This window comes from Pristiophorus japonicus, chromosome 8, assembly GCF_044704955.1.
Source record: "Pristiophorus japonicus isolate sPriJap1 chromosome 8, sPriJap1.hap1, whole genome shotgun sequence".
Classification (NCBI taxonomy): domain Eukaryota; kingdom Metazoa; phylum Chordata; class Chondrichthyes; family Pristiophoridae; genus Pristiophorus; species Pristiophorus japonicus.
Window position 1 is genome coordinate 63,955,803 of NC_091984.1, and position 26,883 is coordinate 63,982,685.

General features: G+C 45.4%; 1 protein-coding gene and 1 pseudogene across 1 annotated transcript in view; one reads left to right on the top strand and one right to left on the bottom strand.

The window, feature by feature from the left end:
• Positions 1–26,883, top strand: part of LOC139268089 (ras-related protein Rab-3C-like) — a 231,119-nt gene that overhangs the window by 145,936 nt on the left and 58,300 nt on the right. The window lies entirely within an intron of this gene.
• Positions 19,866–20,244, bottom strand: LOC139268090 (histone H2B 5-like; annotated as a pseudogene).

Here is a 26,883-nt window from a genome sequence, read left to right on the forward strand (position 1 = left end):
TGCTTCGTGAGAGCTGGATTAAGAATTCGTAGGGCCTTGGGCACCATGGGAGCAGCTCCAAAGAGCTACTGGGCTGGAGAACGTTTAGGGCCCGAGATTCATCGATCTACCGCCCGCTTACTGCCCAAAAATTAAATTTTGGTGAAAAAACACCTACTTGCCACCGACATGCTGTTTGGTGGAATATTCATCATTGACATACCGCCGAGCGGTATGCACACCGTCCGCCATGCAGAACCATCCACATACCACGCAAAAAGTCCGATTTTCATGGCATACTGCCGTCATGCCACCGGAGCTGCATACCGTCCTGGAAAAGGTGGTTTTACGCGATGTTAAGTGGGTGGGAATGGGCGGTAGTGCTTGGAGCCGCCATTTTGAAATCGGGAACAGTCAGCTAAAGCAGCATCTCAGTGCTTCTGAGGTGAACAATGACTTTACAGTGCGACTTACAGTGGGAAAGGTATTTTTATTGGTACTGGGTAAATTATTAGGATCAAAGGCATTTTAGTTATATTTTTTTCACTGAAAAATCTTCTGGAGATTTAAGAAGAATGGGGCCTGTACTATCTCAGCCTGTATTGCTGACTACCTGTCCAATGCAGGATCCAGATGGGAGAAGGTTTACTGAGCGTATACCACTGCAAAATTGTTACGCCAGCAGCTCCTAAGTGAATGCTTTGCTTGAATGTGGAGAGCTGTGTTTTGGGACCCTGATGACTGTTACCCCAAAAGTTTGACACTGTACAGGAATGCTTAAATTCAATTCAAATGTTTATGTAAAAATGTAAAAAATATTCAACAATTTTAAAACTTATTAAATCTTATAACTATAAAGCAACTGTAAGAAGTTTAACAACTTTAATAACAACTTTAACAAAACTTTAACAACTTGAATAAACTTTTAAAAATCAAACTTCAATTATTAAATGAACAACTACAACAAAAGACCCTTTTACTGTCCTCGACCTCAACTGTGTGCTCCACCACGCTTGGGAATATTCCCCCTTTCTTACTCCCGCCCTTCCCTTTCCCACTACCCTTGAGCCCGGACCTCCCCATGTTGGTACCAAGCCGGCATGCAACACTGCACCCCGAGTGCTGTTGCTGTCGTGGGAGTTGTTATGTCTTGAATAAAGAATCTGACCAGATACTGTAAGCTTAAAGTAATGTGTGACCGTAGTCCTTTATTACAGGTCTCCAGAGTGCCTCTCCATCCTCCTTATGTACAGGTATTCCCAAGGGATTGTGGGATCCCTTGGGACTCCAGTGGATGAGCCCTCTGGTGGTTAAACAAGGTATTTACAGGTTTACATATATAACAACACTCCCCACGCCCCCCCCCCCTCCCACCCCTCCCCAAAGTCAATAGTGTAACTATTTACAATGTGAGTCGATCTGGGGCCTTCCTTTCCCTGGTTGATCGTCTTGGTGCAAATGCTGGTTTTGGTGAGTCATTTGTTGGGCCCTCGCTGGGCTGCTACGCAGCTGGCCTTGCTGGGCTACTGGGTGTGGTGAGTCCTGCTGGGCTGCTGCAGGTGATGGGTTTTGCTTTGTGGTCAACCGCTGGGTCGGTTGCCACGTGTGTGTGTGTGTGTGTGTGTGTGTGTTGGGGGGTCGAAAAAGGTAGTCTATTGTGGGTTGTTCTGGATGGTCCGTGAATCTGAGTTTGGTTTGGTTCAAGTGTTTTCTGCAGGTAAGTCCATTTGAAAGTTTGACTAGAAACACCCTACTCCCCTCTTTGGCCATGACAGTGCCGGGAAGCCACTTGGGACCTTGTCCATAGTTCAACACAAATACAGAATCATTAATCTCGATTTCGCGTGACATATTTGCGCGATCATGATATGTATTCTGTTGAAGCTGCCTGTTCCTGTAGATCAGGGTGGACTAACGAGAGCCTTGTCTTAAGTGCCCTTTTCATGAGCAGTTCAGCCAGGGGAACCCCAGTGAGCGAGTGGGGTCTTGTGCGGTAACTAAACAGGACTCGGGATAGGCGAGTCTGCAGTGAGCCTTCAGTTAGCCTCTTCAAGCTCTGCTTGATTGTTTAGAAACATAGAAACATAGAAAATAGGTGCAGGAATAGGCCATTCGGCCCTTCGAGCCTGCACCACCATTCAATGAGTTCATGGCTGAACATGCAACTTCAGTACCCCATTCCTGCTTTCTCGCCATACCCCTTGATCCCCCTAGTAGTAAGGACTACATCTAACTCCTTTTTGAATATATTTAGTGAATTGGCCTCAACAACTTTCTGTGGTAGAGAATTCCACAGGTTCACCACTCTCTGGGTGAAAAAGTTTCTCCTCATCTCGGTCCTATATGGCTTACCCCTTATCCTTAGACTGTGACCCCTGGTTCTGGACTTCCCCAACATTGGGAACATTCTTCCTGCATCTAACCTGTCTAAACCCATCAGAATTTTAAACGTTTGCATTGCTCGCTCTGCCTGACCATTGGACACTGCTTTAAATGGGGCAGATGTGACATATTTAATCCCATTGCGGGTCATGAACTCTTTGAACTCAGCACTAGTGAAGCACGGCCCATTGTCACTTACAAGGACATCAGGCAGGCCGTGCGTGGCAAACATGGCCCGCAGACTTTCAATGGTGGTAGCAGACGTGCTTGCCGACATTATCTCACATTCAATCCATTTGGAGTATGCATCTACAACTACAAGGAACATTTTTCCCAAGAACGAGCCTGCATAGTCGACATTGACCCTGGACCATGGTTTGGAGGGCCAGGACCATAAACTTGGTGGCACCTCCCTGGGTGCATTGCTTAACTGTGAACATGTGTTACATTTGTGCACGCAGGACTCTAAGACTGCATTGATACCGGGCCACCACACATGGGATCTGGCTATCGCTTTCATCGTTACAATGGTACTGTGGAGATCACTAATGAAAGTGTCCCTGCCCGATTACCCCATAGGAGGCAGTCTGCCTGTATAGACATTTCATCTTTGCCCCGCTGGTACGGCTTTATTTCTTCCTGCATCTCTAACGGGACACTAGACCAACTCCCGTGGAGCACACAGTTTTTTACTAAGGACAGTAAGGGTTCCTGGCTCGACCAGGTTCTAATCTGTCGGGCGGTAATAGGTGATTGCTCACTCTCGAATGCTTCCATTACCATAACTAAATCTGCGGGCTGTGCCATCTCTACCCCTGTGGTAGGCAATGGCAGCCTGCTGAGAGCAACGGCACAGTTTTCTGTGCCTGGCCTGTGGCGGATGGCGGAGTTGTACACAGACAACGTGAGCGCCCATCTCTGGATGCGGGCCGATGCATTCGGATTTATCCCCTTACTTTCAGAAAAGAGGGATATCAGTGGCTTATGGTCGGTTTCCAATTCAAATTTGAGCCCAAACAGATATTGATGCATTTTCTTTATCCCATAAACACACGCTAACGCTTCTTTTTCGATCATACTGTCGGCCCTCTCAGCCTTAGACAGACTTCTGGATGCATAAACAACCGGTTGCAATTTCCCAGATTCATTAGCTTGTTGCAATACTGTACGACGACGCATCACATGCTAGTACCAAACGCTTACATGGATCATACAACACAAGCAATTTGTTTGAGCATAACAGTTTCCTTGCTTTCACAAAGGCATTTTCTTGGTTTTTACCCCATACCCATTCATCCCACTTACGCAGTAAGGAGTGCCGGGGTTCTAACAATGTGCTAAGACCTGGTAAGAAGTTACCAAAATAGTTCAGGAGACCTAGAAACCACCGCAGCTCCGTCACATTCTGTGGTCTCGGTGCGTTCTTGATTGTCTCCGTCTTCAAATCGGTGGGCCTGATACCGTCCGCCGCGATTCTTCTCCCCAGGAACTCCACTTGAGGCACCAGGAAAACACACTTCAAGCATTTTAACCTGAGCCCCACATGATTAAGCCGACTAAGAACCGCCTCCAGGTTCTGCAGGTGCTCGACGGTGTCCCGACCTGTAACCAAGATGTCGTCCTGGAAGACCACGGTGAGTGGGACCAACTTCAGCAAGCTTTCCATGTTCCTCTGGAAACATGGAACATTGCCGTGGCTGATCGAATCCCAAATGGGCATTTGTTGTAAATGAAGAGACATTTGTGTGTGTTGATGCAGGTGAGGCCCTTCAATGATTCCTCCAGCTCCTGCGTCATGTAGGCCGAGGTCAAGTCCAGCTTCGTGAACGTTTTCCTCCCGCTGGTGTCGCAAATATGTCGACTGCCTTTGGTAGCGGGTATTGATTCTGTAGGGAGAAACGATTGATAGTTACTTTGTAATCACCACAGATTCTGACGGTGCTGTCTTCCTTGAGGACTGGAACAATTGGACTGGCCCACTCGTTGAATTCGGTCGGCGAAATGATGCCCTCTTGTTTTGGCCGGTCCAGCTCGATCTCTACCCTTTCTCTCATCATGTACGGTACCGCTCTCGCCTTGTGATAGATGGATTGCGCCCCCAGAATCAAGTGGATGCCTGGTTCGAACAGCAAGGGGAACTTGTTTAGGACCTGGACACCTGTCGTCAACGGACAAGAGCGCTCGGACGTCGGCCCAGTTCCAGCGTATCTTTCCCAACCAGCTCCTGCCGAACAGCGTGGGGCCATCGCCCGATACACCCAGAGTGGTAAATTGTGCACAGCTCCATCATCGGAGACCTTTACGGTAGCACTGCCGATTATGGGAATCAGTTCCTTTGTATACGTTCTCAGTTTAATACGAATGGAGGACAGGACTGGTCATGAGGCCTTGCTGCACCACAATTTATCGAAAGTCTTTTTGCTCATTATGTACTGGCTCACGCCCGTGCCCAGCTCCATTGACACTGGGAGTCCATTTAATTCAACCTTCAGCATTATCGGGAGACACTTTGTGGTAAATGTGTGCACCCCATATACCTCTGCCTCCTCAGTCTGAGGCTCTGGTTCGTCGTGATCCACCGTGGATCTGTCCTCCTCTGCAACATGGTGGTTTGCCGATTAGCAAGGTTTGCAGCTCGCCTGCACATACATTGGAGGTGTCCCATTGTTCCACAGCCCTTGCAAACGTATGCTTTGAAGTGGCATGAATGGAAACGATGATCACCTCCACAGCGCCAACAAGGTGTTAATGGCCTTGCATTCACCACCCTTGATGGTGGACTCTGAGACATCTACGGACATGCAGCTGCAGGCATGTGAGTCCTGCCCTGTATGTTACGATTCAAAAACAACATTAGTTTGTTCACAGTACTTGCAGCAGCACTCGTGTGCTGAGAGATTTGTTTGGTATTGTCACTGATGGCGATGAACGCCTGGGCTATTGCTATGGCTTTACTCAAGGTTGGGGTCTCTACAGTCAGTAGTTTGCGAAGTATTATTTCATGGCCAGTGCCAAGTACAAAGAAGTCCCTGAGCATGTGCACCAAGTGTCCTTCAAATTCGCAATGTCTTGCAAGGCGCCTTAGCTCAGCAACGTAGCTCGCCACTTCCTGGCCATCGACCTCTTGTATGTGTAGAACCGAAACCTCACCGTCAGAAAGCTTTCCTCGGGTTTAGATGATCCCGGATCAGTGTACACAACTCATCGTACGACTTGTCTGTGGGTTTCGCTGGAGTGAGCAGGTTTTTCATTAGGCCATACGTTGGTGCCCCGCAAACGGTGAGGAGGATCGCCCTTTGTTTGGCAGCGTTCGCTTCTCCTTCCAACTCGTTGGCCACGAAGTATTGGTCGAGTCGCTCCACGAAGGTTTCCCAATCATCTCCCTCCGAAAATTTCTCCAGGATGCCCATGGTTGTCTGCATTGTTGCGGTGGGGTACGTCATCTGTATCTCGTCGCCAGTTGAAATGTCTTGAATAAACAATCTGACCAGATACTGTAAGCTTAAAGTAATGTGTGACCGTAGTCCTTTATTACAGGTCTTCAGAGTGCCTCTCCAGCCTGTGAGGCCTCCTTATGTACAGGTGCTCCCAAGGGATTGTGGGATCCCTTGGGACTCCAGGGGATGAGCCCTCTGGTGGTTAAACAAGGTATTTACAGGTTTATATATATATATAACAGTGGTCAGACATTGCAGGCGCAATAAATGGGGCCTCAGGAGAAGCTCATGATGTGGAAGGCACTGCTGGCAGCTCCCCACCCTCAGATGCTGTCGACCTGACTACTATGGCCTGGGAGGATTTCGCGCCATGTCCCGATCCCGTCGATTGCCGCGTGGCATTGACGGAGTCGGCGGTTCGCTCCATCGTGGTGATCAGACGCGACATATCCGCCGACTGTCGTTCTGATAGAGCCGTGGTGTTTGCGGCTATCGTAGCCATGGCGTTGAGCAGGTCTCAACCTATGGTGACGCTGGCCTGTGACAGACCCACCATGTCCTGGTGTGCGCCTATCTGTCATGCAGCAACCGACCTTTTCTGCACCCACCTCCGTCGCTGCATCAAAGGTGCTGCAATGCTGGGGTGCCTTGCTGCACACCACTTGGTCCCGCAGGATCAGAGGAGGGAATCGTGGGGGAATCCCCTGAATATAGACTCAGTGGTGGAGGATGTTCCAGCTGGCCACATGGAACTGGTGTATCCTCCTCCATCTCCACCCGACTCCATCTCCCCTGGCTCCAGGATCAGCGGCTCTTCCTCTTCCTCTTCGTCTTCATCATGACTGCCATTGATCAAGTCGGGACAGGGCTGGGTGACACCAGAGGTGGAGGCAGTGGATCTGTCGTCTGGTCTGAATTGTCCGAGTCTGGAAGTAGAAAACAACATTTAAAAATGCTTGGCAGCAGGGGAGGGGTCAGAGTTACATGAGTAAATAGTACAGTGACTTATCATAGTCTTATTTAAATGTCCACCACTGCTGCATTACTGCATTACATATCACAGACACACAATACATATATACGTATACATACGCATTGCGTTACATGCCCCCAACATTGCAGTACATCACATGAGGCAAACATTACAGTGCAATAAACTTACATTACATTACATAAGGCCAACATTACAGTTACAGTTACATTACATGACATTACGGGACCGCAACACAGACCGGGGATTGTATTCAACTTGCCATCCTGTGTGAGTTGGTCAGCCCAACCAGGGACAGGGCACGGATCGCGATGTCAGTCAGAGGCTCCTGGGTTGTGGGTCCTCCCCCTGTACGCCGCTGATCTGCTATTGTAGATGTCTTCTTCTGCAGAGAAAGTGAAGTAAATGAAAGTAAAAATCTTCAATCCATTTAACATCGCATACACACACACATTAAAATACTGTGTTGATCCTCTTGTCATTGCCTGAAAGCACGAATACATCGCCGTAACCTTAAGATAAATAACATCATCCGTGTGACACTGAACCGACGTTTACATGATACATGGCACATGGGGAGTGCATAAATAAAATCATTACTTACTCTTGCTACCCTCACCAGGTCATTCCACTTCTTACGGCACCTTTCCCCGGTGCGTACCATGGTACTTGTGGAGGACACAGCCGCCCCGATCTCGTCCCATATTCAGTTGTACTCCTTTGCGGGGGGCTTTCCACAACCACCCTTTGTTAGCTCGGAGTACCTCTCCGTAAAAATCTCCAGCAGGGCAGATAACTCCGGCTTGTCGAAGGTGGGCGCCTTCAACCTCCGGTCCTTCCCGATGTTCCTGCGCTTTGACTTTTTTTGGGGCATTTCCATTATATTTATATTGTTATGATTTTTGATTTCTAAAATATGCCTTATTATTGTTGATACAGGTTGAGTGTCCGTAATCTCAAGTTCCAAAATTCAGAATGTTCTGGAATCTGAACACCGGGCCAATCCATGGCGGGGTTGTCCGGAAACCAGAAAATGTTCCAAAATCCGGACTCCCCTGCCTTGGCGGCCCTCGGCGGCCTGACTTCGCCTCCCCCTCCTCCTTACCTCAGCTGCCCGACCCCACCTACCTCGGCCCAGGCAAAGACATTCCAAAATCCGGAAATATCCGGAATCCAGAACGGCCTCGGCCCCGAGGTTTCCGGATTTCGGACGCTCAACCTGTACTGTATAATTATTAGTTGTTATGAATATTCTTTAACTCTGCAATCTGTGATTAAACCAACTGACCCTCGAAAAGCTTGCTGCTCCTTCTCACTCTCTCTCCCTCGACTTCAACTCACTGCGCTTGTGCGGGTGACCCCTAACCCCCGAAATCGCTGGTAAAAAGCTTCCCTGAAGAAAACGAGAGAAAAAAAACCATGCATGCACAGTGCAGTGCCACACCATCCATTGACAAGAAAGTCGATCTTGGATTGACTACAATGTTACCTACCGCCTGCTGCACACTGCTTGCATGCCACCGACATACCGCCGAAAACAAAAGCCACTAAAGTTACGATCTTCGGTCTCGGTGATATGCCGGTGGTTTGAAACGACGTACTGCCGCGAAATGGGCGGACCTTATGTACTGACCAATTTCAGGCCCTTTTAAGTGTTTAGCAACAGATTGAACTGTAAATAGAGGGGTGTTTTCTATTTTTGATGATTTTCATTTCGATGTTTCAGAATAAAAACAAAAATAATTTCCTTTTTAAGTTGCGTAGTACTCCTGGTAACTCTGTTAGAACCACGGTTTAAAATGGTTGACTGATTAGGTTGTGACTGCAAATTCCCAGCCTCTTGCACCTGATCCATTCTCCAGGCAGGGCAGGGGATAGGGACAAATTCAATAGGCTCACTGTCGCGTCTGATCTCCAGACAGATGGGACTAAAGGCAGCTGCAGCATTTCCCTGAAAGGAAGGGAGGAAAAATTAAAAGCAAGAACCAGGCCTGGGAGGTACAGGCTCTTCTTGATGACTGATCCCAGGGGAAATTCCAACAACCTGCGAGCCAGGCTGTGTGCCGACCATCCTGGCAGCAGAGGCGGAAAAGGCCAGAAAGAATCCGGGGTAACATCCTGAAAAATTATATTGAAATAAAAAGGGTTGAGCGTACGTTTTAAATGAACAAAAGATAAATAAAGCACAGATCATTTGTTTAAATCAGTTTGTGATCTGTTTCACTTCTTAGGACTAAATCATAACAAGTATGTTGCAATTTGTCTGATGATGTTTCTGTATATGAAATATCACTTATATGAGAGGTGATCTTATAGAAACGTATAAGATTATGAGGGGGCTTGACCAAGGTGGATGCAGAGAGGATGTTTCCACTGATGGGGGAGACTAGAACTAGAGGGCATGATCTTAGAATAAGGGGCCGTCCATTTAGAACTGAGATAAGGAGAAATTTCTTCTCTCAGAGGGTTGTGAATCTGTGGAATTCGCTGTCTCAGAGAGCTGTGGAAGCTGGGACATTAAATAAATTTAAGACAGAAATAGACAGTTTCTTCAACGATAAAAGGTTATGGGGAGCGGGCAGGGAAGTGGAACTGAGTCCATGATCAGATCAGCCATGATATTGAATGGCGGAGCAGGCTCGAGGGGCCTTATGGCCTACTCCTATTTCTTATGTTCTTATGTTCTTATGTATGATGTTAGTTTGCTCTAAGTTTTGTGGTATAATTTACACTTGAAATTAGACTTAGGAAGAAGGATGTCACATCACAGTATAGAACAAAATGATGTCACAGAATTGCCCATCGAATGCTGTTGCTGTACAGAAGGGAATACCAAGTAGCAAGACAGAGTCGGGGGAAGGACAGTGAGCCAAGTGTTTAGTGACATAGACATAGAAACATAGAAACATAGAAAATAGGTGCAGGAGTAGGCCAGTTGGCCCTTCGAGCCTGCACCGCCATTCAATGAGTTCATGGCTGAATTCAGTACAACTTCAGTACCCCATTCCTGCTTTCTTGCCATACCCCTTGATCCCCCTAGTAGTAAGGACTACATCTAACTCCTTTTTGAATATATTTAGTGAATTGGCCTCAACAACTTTCTGGGGTAGAGAATTCCACAGGTTCACCACTCTCTGGGTGAAGAAGTTTCTCCTCATCTCAGTCCTAAATGGCTTACCCCTTATCCTTAGACTGTGACCCCTGGTTCTGGACTTCCCCAACATTCTTCCTGCATCTAACCTGTCTAAACCCGTCAGAATTTTAAACATTTCTATGAGATCCCCTCTCATTCTTCTGAACTCCAGTGAATACAAGCCCAGTTGATCCAGTCTTTCTTGCTATGTCAATCCCACCACCCCAGGACATCAAGCTTGGGTTTTAAAAGATGGTTAATTATAGGAGGAAGAAGAGACTGAAGGAGCTAAGAAGTTTCATCATTTCAAATCCTAGGGAAGGATTAGTGAGATCAGAGTCCATTTAAAAAAAATCATTTTCATTTTGCTTTTGCTTATTTCCAAAACCAGCGAACAAGGTGCTGTGTACAACGTGCAGTATTATTGTAATCAAATGTAATGAGAAACCAAATACACCGAACAGAAACTGAAGTCAATTCAAGACAAATAAATGAATCAATAAAAGCCAAAACATTATTCAAGGAAAAAAAAACCTAAATTAAAAATATAATAAATTAGCAATTTATTCTCTTCCAGCTATTTTCATTCTACTTCGAAGATGTAAATTTTTAACAGCAAGTTTTAGAAAAACAAATTTCATAAATGTACATCTGCTCCCTGTGTGTGTCTTGAGAGAACGCTCTGTGCTCACATGACATCAGTCAGTATTCGGTTTGATTTAAATGATCAGATGGCGGAGCGGTTTGGTGATTACAGATTACAGATGCTGCTGAATGTTTCCAACATTTTCTGTTGTTATGATGATTACATTCCCGGCCTAGTGATTAGGATGTAGGATTGCACCTGCGATTCCTCACATGATGGGCCTGATTTTTATTATCGGCCGACATTGGGCAGGCAGTGGGCGGAGCGATCATGTCCTTGTGGACGGTTGGGCCTCATTTGGATCCGATCAGCGAACTGCAAGCACGGAACCAGCACTCAATGACAGCTCAACGATCGGAAGGGGTGGGGGGAAGGGAGCAGGGGGTCGTGGGAAATCTGTCAGCCAAGCCGAAAGTAAAGACTTAAGGGTGGCAATCAGTGAGGGGAGGGAGGGGGGTGGGGCAGGGTGGGTGGGTACACGAGTGGAACAACAGTCGGCTGGAAGATTTTTGTGATGATAATTTTAACACTCCCACAAAAGGGTCAGGTTAATTTGTTAATGTGAAACCCGACCCCAACCCGCCATGAACGCGCCTACTTCCGGTTTAACCGCGGCGGGTTTGGGGCCTTTCGAGTAACACGCTCGGGAGAGGCGAGGCAGTGATTTTAATATGTTAATGAAGGTCCTGTCATGAGATTTAAATTCAACAGTTGTGGGTCGAGTTATCCAGGGCTCAGGAAAACAAGCAGCCAAAGGGAGGCAGGAGCTGCATCCAGAAGTTGTGCTTTTCCAGCACTGCTTGTGGGCCAAGAGGAGTTTACTGCTTCTCCCGGCCCCTCAGCAAACATACTGCAGCGATCTCTATTTCCCTGTTGAGAGGGATGACTCATCAGGGATGGGCAGCAGCAGCCAATTTCATGGCACCATGGGTGGCTCTGCTGCACAGGAGGGCAGGAAAAAGAGTGGGAGAGCTATAGTGATAGGGGATTCGATTGTAAGTATCATGTATGTAACCACAATGTAACACCACTGTATTACTGTATACACTCAGCCTGGATGCACACCTTGACCACATGGGTGAACTTGTGGGAGACACTCCTTACCTGATCACACAGGTATAAAAAGGGAGGTCCCACATAGGCTCATCGTTTTTGGAGTCCTGTGAATAAAGAGTTAAGGTCACAGAGTGACCTTGTCCCCAGAATGTGCCTCGTGTGATTTCATACTGCAGAGTAAGGACTTTACAGTAAGGGGAATAGATAGATGTTTCTGCGGCCGCAACCGAGACTCCAGGATGGTATGTTGCCTCCCTGGTGCAAGGGTCAAGGATGTCTCGGAGCGGGTGCAGGAATTCTGAAAAGGGAGGGTGAACAGCCAGTTGTCGTGGTGCATATAGGTACCAACGATATAGGTAAAAAAACAGAATGAGGTCCTATGAGATGAATTTAGGGAGCTAGGAGCTAAATTAAAAAGTAGGACCTCAAAAGTAGTAATCTCAGGATTGCTACCAGTGCCACGTGCTAGTCAGAGTAGGAATCGCAGGATAGCTCAGATGAATATGTGGCTTGAAGAGTGGTGCACAAGGGAGGGATTCAAATTCCTGGGACATTGGAACTGGTTCTGAGGGAGGTGGGACCAGGACACACCGGACGGTCTGCACCTGGGCAGGACCGGAACCAATGTCCTAGGGGGAATGTTTGCTAGTGCTGTTGGGGAGGAGTTAAACTAATATGGCAGGGGTATGGGAACCTATGCAGGGAGACAGAGGGAAGTAGAATGGGGGCAGAAACGAAAAATAGAAAGAAGAAAAGTAAAAGTGGAGGGCAGAGAAACCTAAAGCAAAAAGGGCCACATTACACCAAAATTCTAAAGGGGCAAAGTGTGTTAGAAAGACAAGCCTGAAGGCTCTGTGCCTCAATGCGAGGAGTATTCGGAATAAGGTGGACGAATTAACTGCGCAGATAGCAGTTAACGGTATGATGTAATTGGCATCACGGAGACATGGCTCCAGGGTGACAAGGCTGGGAACTCAACTTCCAGGGGTATTCAACATTTAGGAAGGATAGACAGAAAGGAAAAGGAGGCGGGGTGGCATTGCTGGTTAAAGAGGAAATTAATGCAATAGTAAGAAAGGACATTAGCTTGGATGATGTGGAATCGGTATGGGTGGAGCTATGGAATACCAAGGGGCAGAAAATGCTAGTGGTAGTTGTGTACAGACCACCAAACAGTAGTAGTAAGGTTGGGGACAACATCAAACAAGAAATTAGGGATGCATGCAATTATCATACAGCAATTATCATGGTTGACTTTAATCTACATATCGATTGGGCTAACCAAACTGGTAGCAATGCGGTGGAGGAGGATTTCCTGGAGTTTATTAGGGATGGTTTTCTAGACCAATATGTCGAGGAACCAACTAGAGAGCTGGCCATCCTAGACTGGGTGATGTGTAATGAGAAAGGACTAATTAGCAATCTTGTTGTGCGAGGCCCCTTGGGGAAGAGTGACCATAACATGGTAGAATTCTTTATTAAGATGGAGAGTGACACAGTTAATTCAGAAACGAGGGTTCTGAACTTAAGGAAAGGTAACTTCAATGGTTTCAGGCGTGAATTGGCTAGAATAGACTGGCAAATGATACTTCAAGGGTTGACAGTCGATAGGCAATGGCAAACATTTATAGATCACATGGATGAACTTCAGCAATTGTACATCCCTGTCTGGTGTAAAAATAAAACGGGTAAGGTGGCTCAACCGTGGCTAACAAGGGAAATTAAGGATAGTGTTAAATCCAAGGAAAAGGCATATAAATTGGCCAGAAAAAGCAACAAAACCTGAGGACTGGGAGAAATTTAGAATTCAGCAAAGGAGGACAAAGGGTTTAAGTAGGAGGAGGAAAATACAGTACGAAAAGAAGCTTGCCAGGATCATAAAAACTGACTGCAAAAGCTTCCATAGATATGTGAAGAGAAAAAGATTAGTGAAGACAAACTTAGGTTCCTTGCAGTCGGATTCAGGTGAATTTATAATAGCGAACAAAGAAATGGCAGACCAATTGAATAAATATTTTGCTTCTGTCTTCACGAAGGAAGACACAAATAACCTTCCGAATGTACTAGGGGACCGAGGGTCTAGTGAGAAGGAGGAACTGAAGTATATCCTTATTAGGCGGGAAATTGTGTTAGGGAAATTGATGGGATTGAAGACCGATAAATCCCCGGGGCCTGATAATCTGTATCCCAGAGTACTTAAGGAAGTAGCCCTGGAAATAGTGGATGCATTGGTGATCATTTTCCAACAGTCAATTGACTCTGGATCAGTTCCTATGGACTGGAGGGTAGCTAATGTAACACCACTTTTAAAAAAGGGAGGGAGAGAGAAAACGGGTAATTATAGACCGGTTAGCCTGACATCAGTAGTGGGGAAAATGTTGGAATCAATTATTAAGGATGAAATAGCAGCGCATTTGGAAAGCAGTGACAGGATCGGTCCAAGTCAGCATGGATTTATGAAAGGGAAATCATGCTTGACAAACCTTCTGGAATTTTTTGAGGATGTAACTAGTAGAGTGGACAAGGGAGAACCAGTGGATGTGGTATATTTGGACTTTCAAAAGGCTTTTGACAACGTCCCACACAAGAGCTTGATGTGCAAAATCAAAGCACATGGTATTGGGGGTAATATACTGACATGGATAGAGAACTGGTTGGTAGACAGGAAGCAGAGAGTCGGGATAAATGGGTCCTTTTCAGAATGGCAGGCAGTGACTAGTGGAGTGCCGCAGGGCTCATTGCTGGGACTCCAGCTCTTCACAATATACATTAATGATTTGGCTGAAGCAATTGAGTGTAATATCTCCAAGTTTGCAGATGACACTCAACTGGGTGGCGGTGTGAGCTGTGAGGGGGACGCTAGGAGGCTGCAGGGTGACTTGGACAGATTAGGTGAGTGGGCAAATGCATGGCAGATGCAGTATAATGTGGACAAATGTGAGGTTATCCACTTTGGGGGCAAAAACACGAAGACAGAATATTATCTGAATGGCGGCAGATTAGGAAAAGGGGAAGTGCAACGAGACCTGGGTGTCATGGTTCATCAGTCATTGAAAGTTGGCATACAGGTACAGCAGGCGGTGAAGAAGGTAAATGGTTTGTTGGCCTTCATAGTTAGGGGATTTGAGTAGAGGAGCAGGGAGGTCTTACTGCATTTCTACATGGTCTTGGTGAGGCCTCACCTGGAATATTGTGTTCAGTTTTGGTCTCCTAATCTGAGGAAGGACGTTCTTGCTATTGAGGGAATGCAGCGAAGATTCACCAGACTGATTCCCAGGATGGCAGGACTGACATATGAGGAGAGACTGGATCAACTGGGCCTTTATTCACTGGAGTTTAAAAGGATGAGAGGGGATCTGAAAGAAACATATAAGTTTCTGACGGGACGGGATAGGTTAGATGTGACGAGAATGTTCCCGATGTTGGGGAAGTCCAGAACCAGAGGACACAGTCTTAGGATAAGGGGTAGGCCATTTAGGACTGAGATGAGGAGAAACTTCTTCACTCAGAGTTGTTAACCTGTGGAATTCCCTGTCGCAGAGAGCTGTTGATACCAGTTCATTGGATATATTCAAGAGGGAGTTAGATATGGTCCTTACGGCTAAGGGGATCAAGGGGTATGGAGAGAAAGCCGGAAAGAGGTACTTAGGGAATGATCAGCCATGATATTGAATGGTAGTGCAGGCTCGAAGGACCGAATGGCCTACTCCTGCACCTATTTTCTATGTTTTCTATGTTTCCCTCACCCATGATCTCTATCTCTCCAACCTTGCAATTTGTCCTCCACACAATCAACAAATGCACCTGGAATCTCTCTCCCCGCGATCTCTATCTCTCCCCCCTGCAATTTGTACCCCACCTCGAATGATCAGCAAACCATCCCGCGATCTCCCCCATGATCTTACTGCATTTCTATTTTTACCCCATGATCTCTCCCCTCTTGCAATCTTTCCCCTCCCGTGATCTCATTCCCCTCCCACGTTCTCTTCCCCCCACATCTGTGTCTCTCACCCCATAATTTCTCACTCGACCGCGATCTTTCCCTCATTGCTGCTGTGCTCCCAGCACCCCCTCCCCCTCCCCCCCCCCCCCCAATATACCGTAATCTTTTCAATTACCAGAAAGTAACCTCAGCAGTCCTCGGCTGCTGCCTTGCGCTGCATGTTTTCCTGCCCAGCAGCCGCCCAGCATCTCATTCTGGCCGGCTGCCGGTTCGTAAACTGAGTAAAACCATTCTAACGAAGTCCTGCCGTTAAATTCAGCAGGGCCTCTGCCTTCCCGGCATTTCTAGGTTTTCCAGTTGCTGACACGTGCCCCACTCCCTCCCTGCCTCCCCATAAATATTGGGGCCCCGAGTGTTTCCAGGCTATTAGTCGCCAAAAGATTATTACAATGGGCTTGATCATGTTCTTACACAGTGTTAACAGCTTTGCATTTCCCAGCAGGGATCACTTAATATCAGTCAAGGGCAAGACCCCCTACGCTGATTTATTTTCTCTCTCAGAGGAAGACAAATTATAATATCCCAAGCTGCTGCCCTAGTTGAGATTACATAACTGGCCACAGACCAGGATCCATCTTGTGACCTTCCAGGTTTGAATGGCTCAGTTACATTAGTTCACCAAGTAATTAGGGAGAACTCATAAAATGAAGTAATAAATACATTTAAGAGACGGATTTATTTTATTAGAAACTGAAAGTTCTTAATTGAGTATTGCAACAGTTGAATATTTAGTTGCATATAGTAAAATTTGAATATTACATTTTCATAATAAATTTGGCCACTATTGTTCTTTGACGGCCACAGTTTTTTCATGGGTTTGGTGAATGGCAAGTTATTGTAGGGTTTTTGGATTATTGAGGTTCTGGCTGGAGATAAATATCAAGTTCTTAATTGCCACAAACATCATGTTTGGGCTGGTTTATTACCCCAGCTTTATGAAATAATAATTCCATCCATTAGCATATTCATATTTATTTTGATGTCTATATAATTAGGGATATGTGTTTGATCCTTTAGTCAGACAAAGCTGACACTATAAAAAGGGTTTTCAATTTTGAGTTAACAAATTTCACTAAAGCAGAATTGCAATGCTGTGTGTACGTATATATGTATTTGTGTATATTTATCTATCTGCATTCTAAAAAATGAACTTCAACTTGGACTTCAGCATAAAAATTTATAATAATTACAATGTAATATTCTAAAATTTCTGTTCTTACTCAACCTCTTTGTTTGTAATATACTGACTGCGATTGATAGAAGTGGTTCTCAATACCCTGTTAGGACTGACAGATGGGAAATGAAGGACTGACAGATGGGAGATGCCAGCCATGTTTATTTTGTAACAGTTTGTCAAAAGGTGTTAAGTGTATGAGCCAATTAGCAACCCCAAAGTCCATATCCTGAGAAAGTGTTTAGTGTTTATGTGATGAATGAGTCAAAATCTTATTTGAGTACCTGGTTACACTGCTTATTTTTCATAAGTATTTGACCACCTTTTTGTGTTGTGCAGTTATAATTTTGCATTCTGGTCTGCTCTCCTCGAGTGGATAACTGCTTTCCAACAATGTATTTAATCTTAAAGGATAATTTCTCCTCCCGTTTAGGCTTATTCTATTTCTCTATTTCTGATGATACAAATGATATTTCCTAATGATACAAAAGCAAAGTACTGCAGATGCTGGAAATCTGAAATAAAAGCAGCACAATGCTAGAAATACTCAGCAGGTCAGGCAGCACCTGGAGAGACTCCCCCACAAATGCTGCCTGATCTGCTGAGTATTTCCTTCCTAATGACAGCCTGGGTATTTGGCCAAAGGCAATTCTTCATTTGTGAGTCTAGATGATGCATATTGCCAGGCTATTTGACAGAGTAGGATTTACAGAAGTGGTTCTCAATTCCCTGATTCTCAATTAACTGACATCAACACACACCTTTTCCAATAAGGGTCAGTGGAGAGCAATGAGGAGCTGGAATCTTGGCCTCCCACCCCTGCATAATGCACTAAGACCAATTGCACTATCCACTGCTATCCCAGCTGAGATCAGCTAACTTAGCACAGATCACACTGGTTCACTTCTGCACCATATGGTGCATTTGCTCACTGAACCATCAAGGAGCCAACATTTAAAAAATAAAATTAAATTGCATAAATTAACAATTATAGTGACATTCAATTACTTTCCTGTTGAAAAGAAAATGAAGTTGTACAGATTTAAAAAAAAAGCACAGACTGCACAACGGAGACAGGGCAGAGTTAAAAGGGTTAATGAGCCAACTGTCATTGTTATCTACAACAACCAGCAGCATCAAGCAAATTTGTAGGCAAATTATTGACCTGGATAGGAGATTGGTTAGGCGGTAGCAGACAGAGAGTAGCGTAATGGGTATATACTCAAATTGGAAGGAAGTGACTAGTGGTGTCCCACAAGAATCTGTGCTGGGGCCTCAAGCATTCACCATATTTATAATGAGTAAGATAACACAATAGAGAGCCATATATCCAAGTTTGCCGATGATATAAGAATTGGTGGTATAGTAAATAGTGTAGACGGGAACATAAAATTACAAAGAGACATTGATTGTTTAAGTGAATGGGTAAAACTGTGACAAATGGATTTCTATGCAGGTAAGTGTGAGGTCATCCATTTTGGACCAAAAAAGGATAGATCTGAGTATGTTTTAAATGGTGAAAAACTAGGAACAGTGGAGATCCAAAGAGATTTAGGGGTCCATGTACACAGATCACTAAAATGTAGTAGTCGGGTACAAAAATTAATCATAAAGGCTAATGGTAAGTTTGCCTTTATAGTTAGAGTATAAAGGGAAGGCAGTTTTGCTGCAGCTATACAAAGCCCTGGTTAGACCACATCTGGAGTACTGTGTACAGTTCTGGGCACCGCCCCTCAGAAAGAACATATTGTCCTTGGAAAGAGTGCAGCGCAGATTCACCAGAATGTTACTAGGGCTCCAAGGATTAGATATGAGGAGAGGTTACATAAACTAGGCTTGTGTTCTCTGAAATATTGAAGATTATGGTGTGATTTGATTGAGGTTTTAAGGATTTTGAAAAGAATTGATAGGGTAAATAGAGAGAAACTTCTTCCGCTGGTGGGGAAGTCTAGCACAAGGTGAAATAACCTTAAAATCAGAGCCAGGCCATTCAGGAGAGAAGTTAGGAAACATTTCTTTACGCAAAGAGTGGTAGAAGTGTGGAACTCTCTCCCACAAAAAGCAGTAGATGCTAGCTCAATTAATAATTTTAAGTCTGAGATCGATTGATTTTTGCTAGCCGAGGGTATGAAAGGATATGGAGCCAAAGCAGGTGGATGGAGTTACGATGCAAATTAGCCATGATCTAATTGAATGATGGTATAGGCTCAAGGGGCTGAATGGCCTACTCCTGTTCCTATGTTCCTATTGCCACTTTGTTATCTTGACAACAACAACCACTTGTATTTATATAACTCCTGTCAATATACTAATGAAATAATGAGACCTATTACAGTGAAGATAATTTTAGTCAGCATTATCCTATTATATTCTTACATTGAACTTCCTATGTTGCGGTCACTATTTCCCAATTTGATTTGTATAAAATGTATTTATTCATGGGATGTGGGCGTCGTTGGCAGGCTAGCATTTATTGCACATCCCTAATTGCCCCCTCAGAAATCAGTTATTTGTCGTGCTCATTTTCCAGAACAAAATCAAGTGATGCATCTTTCCTAAATAAAAAAAAATAAATAAATATTGGAAATACTCCGCAGGTCAGGCAGCATCTGTGGGGAGAGAAACAGAGTTAACGTTTCAGGTCAGTGACCTTTCGTCAGAATGTTAGGTTTCCAGTCCTGTCTGAATTTACGCCAGCTCTCCATTGCAGCTATTATATCATATCCTTCCATAATTGTTGATGCTACTAAATTAATCAGCAATTTCATTTTGAGAGTTTTGTGCATTAATATGCTGAACCATGTGGTGACATATTCATGTACAATTCATATCTTAACATCGTGGTTAATCCATTCATTTTAAAGTAAACCCTCAACCTAGGGAGATAATGCACATAGTGCATGTTTTGTTGGAAAGGGTGAGTTCTGTAGATTGGCTTTTATTTATCTCATATGTTCTTGTGTTTTATGTCATTGATGATTACAATTCAACAGTATGTGAGATTTGGAGTGTTTATGTCACTGGCCTGAGTATGTCTGGTGTTTTTCCAGGACAGTGTGGAGTTTTACTTGGAGCTGGTGTACTTGATCACCGCCTTTGTCCCTTGTGACACGGCATGCTTGGCCAGCTCCCTGGGCAGCAGCAGGCGCACGGCAGTCTGGATCTCCCGGGAGCTGATGGGGCGGCGTTTATTGTAATGGGCCAGGCTGGAAGCCTCACCGATGATGCGCTCGAAAATACCGTTCACAAACGAGTTCATGATGCTCATGGCCTTAGAGGAGATGCCGGTGTCGGGGTGAACCTGCTTCATCATTTTGTAGATGGAGATGGCGTAACTCTCTTTCCTCGACTTTCTGCGCTTCTTGTCGCCCTTCGGTGGTGTTTTTCTTGATTACTTTTCTGGCGCCTTTCTTGGCAGTAACTGTGTTCTTTTTGTCAGCCATTGTCTGGTTCAATCAGGGAGTGCCTCTGGTTTATCTCAAAGAAGCGTGTGGATAATTGGAAGGTTCAGTAGATCATACTTGGTCTTGTGGCAAGTGCTTACAGTATATGTAAGAATTTGTTTGCAAGTATTGGTTCATCCCCAGTGGCTAGATGGGTCTGTAACCCCCAGTGGCTAGATGGGTCTGTAACATTTAGCAAAGAAAGTGCACAATGGGATCCACAGCTGCATAAAGCTGGAAACCCAGCTGTGACACCTAAAATGAAAGTAAAAAAGGAAGAAAACTGCAAATCAGAAAAAAATAGAAAATGCTGGAAAAAAAACACCGGGTTAGTCATATAACCTTTGTGCGTCCTTTGTCAGAACAGAAAACGAAAAGATAAACAAGCATTTTAGTAAGGTTGGAAAAAAAGCAGTGTATTCAATTGCCTTATTAGATCAAGCCCCTCGTTCCAAAAAAATTGTGTGCGCTTCAATATCAAAGGCAAAGGTTTGTGCTTATCCACAAAACATGACTGAGAGCTGACTGCATCCTGTTGTCATGTACGTTTGTGTGCATGCACTGCTTGGCCTACTCCAGACAGTTCCCATAGTGACCGAAACAGCCGATGGGACAACACAGGAGTCTGTTGAGAAAAATGCTATCATCAGGAAACCGATGCATGGAAAATAGTAGATAAGGAAATACAAAACATGATCATAATGAAGAAAGTGATATTACCAGAGAAGGTATACGTGGCACTGCTGTTAATTATCAACATCTAGCGTAGAAAAAGCTCCCCCACACACAGTTGGCACTAATGATCAAGATGTGGTTCAAAACTATAGTGTTGATCTTTTCCTCACCCTCCCGAATGTTAAAAAAAAATGCACAAAAAATGCAAAAATGTGCAAAACAAAGGGAGACTTTAAAAAAAATGAACTGACCAGCCAGTTCCTATCAATAATTTTCCTCCCAAAATTACGAGGTAGCAAACAAATGTCCCATCAGTTACTTCTAGGCCAGCCCATGACGTAGTTGCCTTTGTTTTGAAGAAAAATACAATACATGGTGGTTGCTTTACTGTCTTTGTAGTTGTCACCATAATTATAAAACATTGTTATTCTGCTTTTAAGAATTTAAATGAAAGAAACATGTGTGTGTGGGGGAGTGGGGGTGTGTGTGGGGGTGTGGGGGGGTGGGGGTGTGTGTGGGGGGGTGGGGGGGTGTGTGTGTGGGGGGGTGGGGGTGTGTGTGGGGGTGTGGGGGGGTGGGGGTGTGTGTGGGGGGGTGGGGGTGGGGGGGTGTGTGTGTGGGGGGGTGGGGGGGGTGGGGGTGGGGGGGTGTGTGTGTGGGGGGGTGGGGGGGGTGGGGGAGTGTGTGGGGGGGGGTGGGAGTGTGTGGGGGGTGGGGGTTGTGGGGGTGGTGGGGCTGAATGCGTGGGGTGGGGTGTGGGGGGCTGAACGCGGAGGGGGGGCGGGGGGGGGAGGCTGGACGGAGGCACCCCTGCTCTTTCCTCTGGCCCATCGATCATTTCGAGTGCCCCTCAATCCACACTCCTCCATCCCTTGCCATGCTCCTCCATCCCTTGCCTCGCTCCTCCATCCCTTGCCTCGCTCCTCCATCCCTTGCTTCGCTCCTCCATCCCTTGCCTCGCTCCTCCATCCCTTTCCATGTTTCTCCCCCACTGATCACCTCCCCAGAGCCCTCTTTCTACGCTCCTCCATCCCTCCCCGGTACCCACACCATTCTGAAACAGACTGGGGAAAAACGCCCTGCTGAGCCATTGCGCAGGCGCGCACGTTGCAACGCGCACGTGCAACGAAGCCGGCAGTCTTCAGACACGCAGGGGCTTAGCCCCGCCCACCTGCAGCTTGCTCCGCCCCAGGAAGACTGCGCTGCGCCGCACCACGGTCCAGGAGGACCGGAGAATTGCAGCAAAATATTCCGGCGCACCTTCGAGCCCAGGCAGGTCACGTAAGTCTCGGAGGTGCGCCGTTTTCACCTGATGCCGAAACTTGGGCCCATGGTAAGGAGGCCCAGGCCCACAAAATGGCTTGGGCCTCACGCTGACACAAATGGACGGGTGCAATTTTAAAATCTCCCTCCAAGTAGCAATAGATTCTGTGGAATGGTGTTGTAGTTTCAAAATATACAATACGCTGTTTCTTAGAGCTAGAAACAAAACATGGAATTGAGAAAACCCCATTATCCTTTGTTATGACTGATTCTCTGCTGTGAAGTGCACTGTGGACTCAGAATCTAGCACAAAAGGTTGTGTTGACAATAGTTCTCCCATCCAGTGTAGAACTGAGCCATACACATCAGGAAGGTCCCAGGTGCCGCATTTGCTGATCTCAGCAAGGGTAGGCTCTGTGTTGGGACCATTGCTCTTCCCAATGTATAAGTAACCTGGACTTGGATGCGAGGGGAACAATATCAAAATTTGCAGTGGGCACAAAAATAGAGAGTGTGGTTAACTCTGAGGGGGACTGTAATGAACAAGGAAATTTAATGTGAGGTGATACATTTCAGGAGGAAACATAAAGAGAAAATACACTAAATAGTGAAACTTTAAAAAAGAATCGATGAACAGAGATACAGAAATCTTTAAATATAGGAGGACAAATTGATAAAGGTGTAAAAATTGGGATTCTAGGTTTTATAAATAGGGTGATCGAGTACAAAAGCAAGGAGGTAATGCTAAACCCATACAAATCATTGCTTAGGCTACAGTTAGAATAGTGTGTCCAGTTTTGGGCCCTATGCTTAGTTGTTACAAATTTAAGGTCTACACTAGATATCCTCTCGGGTTCAGTGTCACCCATCCTCCGTGTCCTATAGGATCTGGAGACTACATTTACTGCCCTATATGTAGTTAACCAATAGTGTGACCCAGGGATTGTAACAATAAGACCCCTCACTGTGCATGCCACCATCTGTGATGTCCTGTCTTTCAGAAAGTCAACTAATAAACGCATGTGAAACAATGCCATTTGTGAACCAGCACACTGGTTTATTTTACTCAAAGTACACGAATTAACATAAATATAGCTTTTAGTGAGATTCCATTAATTTGATATAAAGAAAGAACTTTTAGCACCTTTCATGTCAGGATGTCCCAGAGCCATTTACAGCCAATGAAGTACTTTTGCAGTATGAATTTGCTCTTTATACCCTCAAAAAATACATGATTTGTTCTTTGATGGAGGCTAATTCACTTTACAAATCATTAATTTCTGGACTGATTGGCATCAAGGTAATCTGCATGTGGAGGCAGAAGACGTGGTATGGTTCTTAATGAATACTTTGCGCCTGTTTTCACAAAAGAGAGAGGCAATGCAGATGTTGCAATCAGGGAGGAGTGTGAAATATTAGATGAAATAAACATAGTGATAGAGGAAGTACTAAGGGGTTCAGCATCTTTGAAAGTGGATAAATCCCCAGACCCGGATGTAATGTATCCCAGGCTGTTAAGAGAAGCAAGAGAGGAAATAGCAGACATAATTTCCCAATCCTCTCTGGCTGCAGGTATAGTGCCAGAGGACTGGAGGACTGCTAATGTGGTACCGTTGTTTAAAAAGGGAGAAAGAGATAGACCGAGTAATTACAGGCCAGTCAGCCTAACCTCGGTGGTGGGAAAATTATTGGAAAAAATTTGGAGGGATAGGATGAATCTTCATTTAGAACAACATGGATTAATCAAGGACAGTCAGCATGAATTTTTGTTAAGGGAAGGTCGTGTCTGACTAACTTGATTGAATTTTTTGAGGAGATAACCAGGAGGGTCGATGAGGTTAGTGCATTTGATGTAGTCTATATGGATTTTAGCAAGGCTTTTGATAAGCTCCCACATGGCAGACTGGTCACGAAAGTAAAAGCCCATGGGATCCAAGGCAAAGTTGCAAGTTGGATCCAAAATTTGCTCAGAAACTGGAAGCAAAGGATACTGGTCGATTGGTGTTTTTGTGACTGGAAGGCTGTTTCCAATGGGGTTCCACAGGGCTCAGTACTGGGTTCCTTGCTTTTTGTGGTATATATCAATGATGTAGACTTGAATGTAGTGGGTATGATTAAAAAGTTGGCAGATGGTACAAAAATTGGCTGTGTGGTTGATAATGAAGAAGAAAGCTGTAGACTGCAGGAAGATATCAATGAACTGATCAGGCGGGCAGAACAGTGGCAAATGGAATTCAATCCTGAGAAGTGTGAGGTAATGTATTTGAGGAGGGCTAACAAGGCAAGGGAATCCACAATAAATGGTAGGACACTGAACAGTGTAGAGGAACAAAGGGACCTCGGAGTGCATGTCCACAGATCCCTGAAGGTAACAGAACAGGTAGATAAGGTGGTTTAGAAGGCATACGGAATACTTGCCTTTATTAGCCGAGGCATAGATTACAAAAGCAGGGAGGTTATGCTTGAACTGTATAAAACACTAGTTAGGCCACAGCTAGAATATTGCATGCAGTTCTGGTCATCACATTACAGGAAATATGTGATTGCATTAGAGAGCGTACAGTGGAGATTTACGAGGATGTTGCCTGGACTGGAGAATTTTAGCTATGGGGGGGGCCACCCATTTAAAACAGAAATGAGGAGAAATTTCTTCTCTGAGGTTGTCAGTCTGTGGAATTCGCTGCCTCAGAACTGTGGAAGCTGGGACATTGAATAACTTTAAGACAGAAATAGACAGTTTCTTAAACAATAAGGGGATAAGGGGTTATGGGGAGCGGGTGGGGAAGTGGAGCTGAGTCCATGATCAGATCAGCCATGATCTTATTGAATGGCGGAGCAGGCCCGAGGGGCCGTATGGCTTACTCCTGTTTCTATTTCTTATGTTCTTATGAGGAAAGATTGGATAGGCTGTGGTGGTTTTCTTTGGAACAGAGGATGCTGAGGGGAGACCTTATAGAGGTGTTTAAAATGATGAGGGGCCTAGTTTGGGTGGATAGGAAGGACCTATTTCCCTTAGCAAAAAGGTCAACAATCATGGGGAATAGATTTAAAGTGATTGATAGGAGGTTTAGAGGGGATTTGAGCAGAGATTTTTTCACCTAGATGTTAGTGGGGTCTGGAACTCACTGCCTGAAAGGGTGATAGAGGCAGAAACCCACACCACATTTAAAAAGTACAGGTTGGACCTCTTTGGTCTGGGACTCTCTGGTCTGGAAACATCCATGGTTCAGCATTAGCTTGGCCTGAGGGAGAGGAGGGTTTATTTTTTTTAAAAGGTTTTGATTGGTAAGTGTGTTCGGCGATTGGCTGGAGCGGCTGTCGGTCAGTGAGTGTGTTTGGCAATTGGCTGGAGCGGCTTGTCAGTGAGTGTGTTCGACGATTGGCTGGAGTGGCTGTCAGTCAGCGAGCATGTGCGCGGGTGCTGAGGGAGCCGCCCATAGGCTGCCAGCACGTGCACACACACCCACAGAAGCCCGCGCGCTGTTGACAGGTACCGGTAAGCGTGACCTCCTGTGGTTCGGAAAATTCCCGAGGGTGCCGGACCAGAGAGGTCCAACCTGTACCTGGATGTGCACTTGTCCAAGACCATGGAGAGAGTGCAGAGAATAATCTTTAAATTGATACCTGAGATGAGAGATTTTAGTTTTGAAGAAAGATTGGAGAAACTGGGCCTCTTTTCATCAGAATGGTGAAGGCTAAGAGAGGGCATGTTAAAGGTTTTAAAATTGTGACGGATCAGTCAGGAAAAACAGTTTTCACTGGTCAATTAGCCTGTACCTCAAGGGGTCTAGGATACAAGATCATCAGCAAAATGCCCCACCAGAATTTCAAAATTCATTCCTGGGATGTGGGTGGCATTGGCAAGGCCAGCATTTATTGCCCATTCCTAATTGCCCTTAAGAAGGTAGTGATGTGCTGCCTTCTTGAACCGCTGCAGTCATGTGGTGAAGGTACTCCCACAGTGCTGTTAGGGAGGGAGTTCCAGGATTTTGACCCAGTGATGCTGAAGGAAGAGTGATATATTAGCAAGTCAGGATGGTGTGTGACTTAGAGGGGTACTTGCAGGTAATGGTGTTCCCTTGCGCCTGATGCCCTTGTCCTTCTAGGTGGTAGTGGTCTCGGGTTTGGGAGGAGCTGTTAAAGCCTTGCCGGTTTGCTGCAATGGATCTTGTAGATGTTACACACTGTAGCTATGGTGCGTTGGTGGTGAAAGAAGTGAATGTTTAAGGTAGTGGATGGGGTGGCAATCAAGCGGACTGCTTTGTCCTGGATGGTGTCTGTTGGTACATTCGTTACGACCTCACAACACACAACTTTACAAGATGGTTCTTAACACAGGAACTTGTCAGGTGACCTGCCACTTGATGTGTTTATTATATTTACAGCAATGACTGCATTACCACAGTAGTCCATTAGGTGGAGCAGTAGTCCACTAGATGGATCTATATATTACACTTCTCCCTCCTTAATAGAAACATAGAAACATAGAAAATAGGTGCAGGAGTAGGCCATTCGGCCCTTCTAGCCTGCACCGCCATTCAATGAGTTCATGGCTGAACATTCAACTTCAGTACCCCATTCCTGCTTTCTCGCCATACCCCTTGATCCCCCTAGCAGTAAGGACCTCATCTAACTCCTTTTTGAATATATTTAGTGAATTGGCCTCAACAACTTTCTGTGGTAGAGAATCCCACAGGTTCA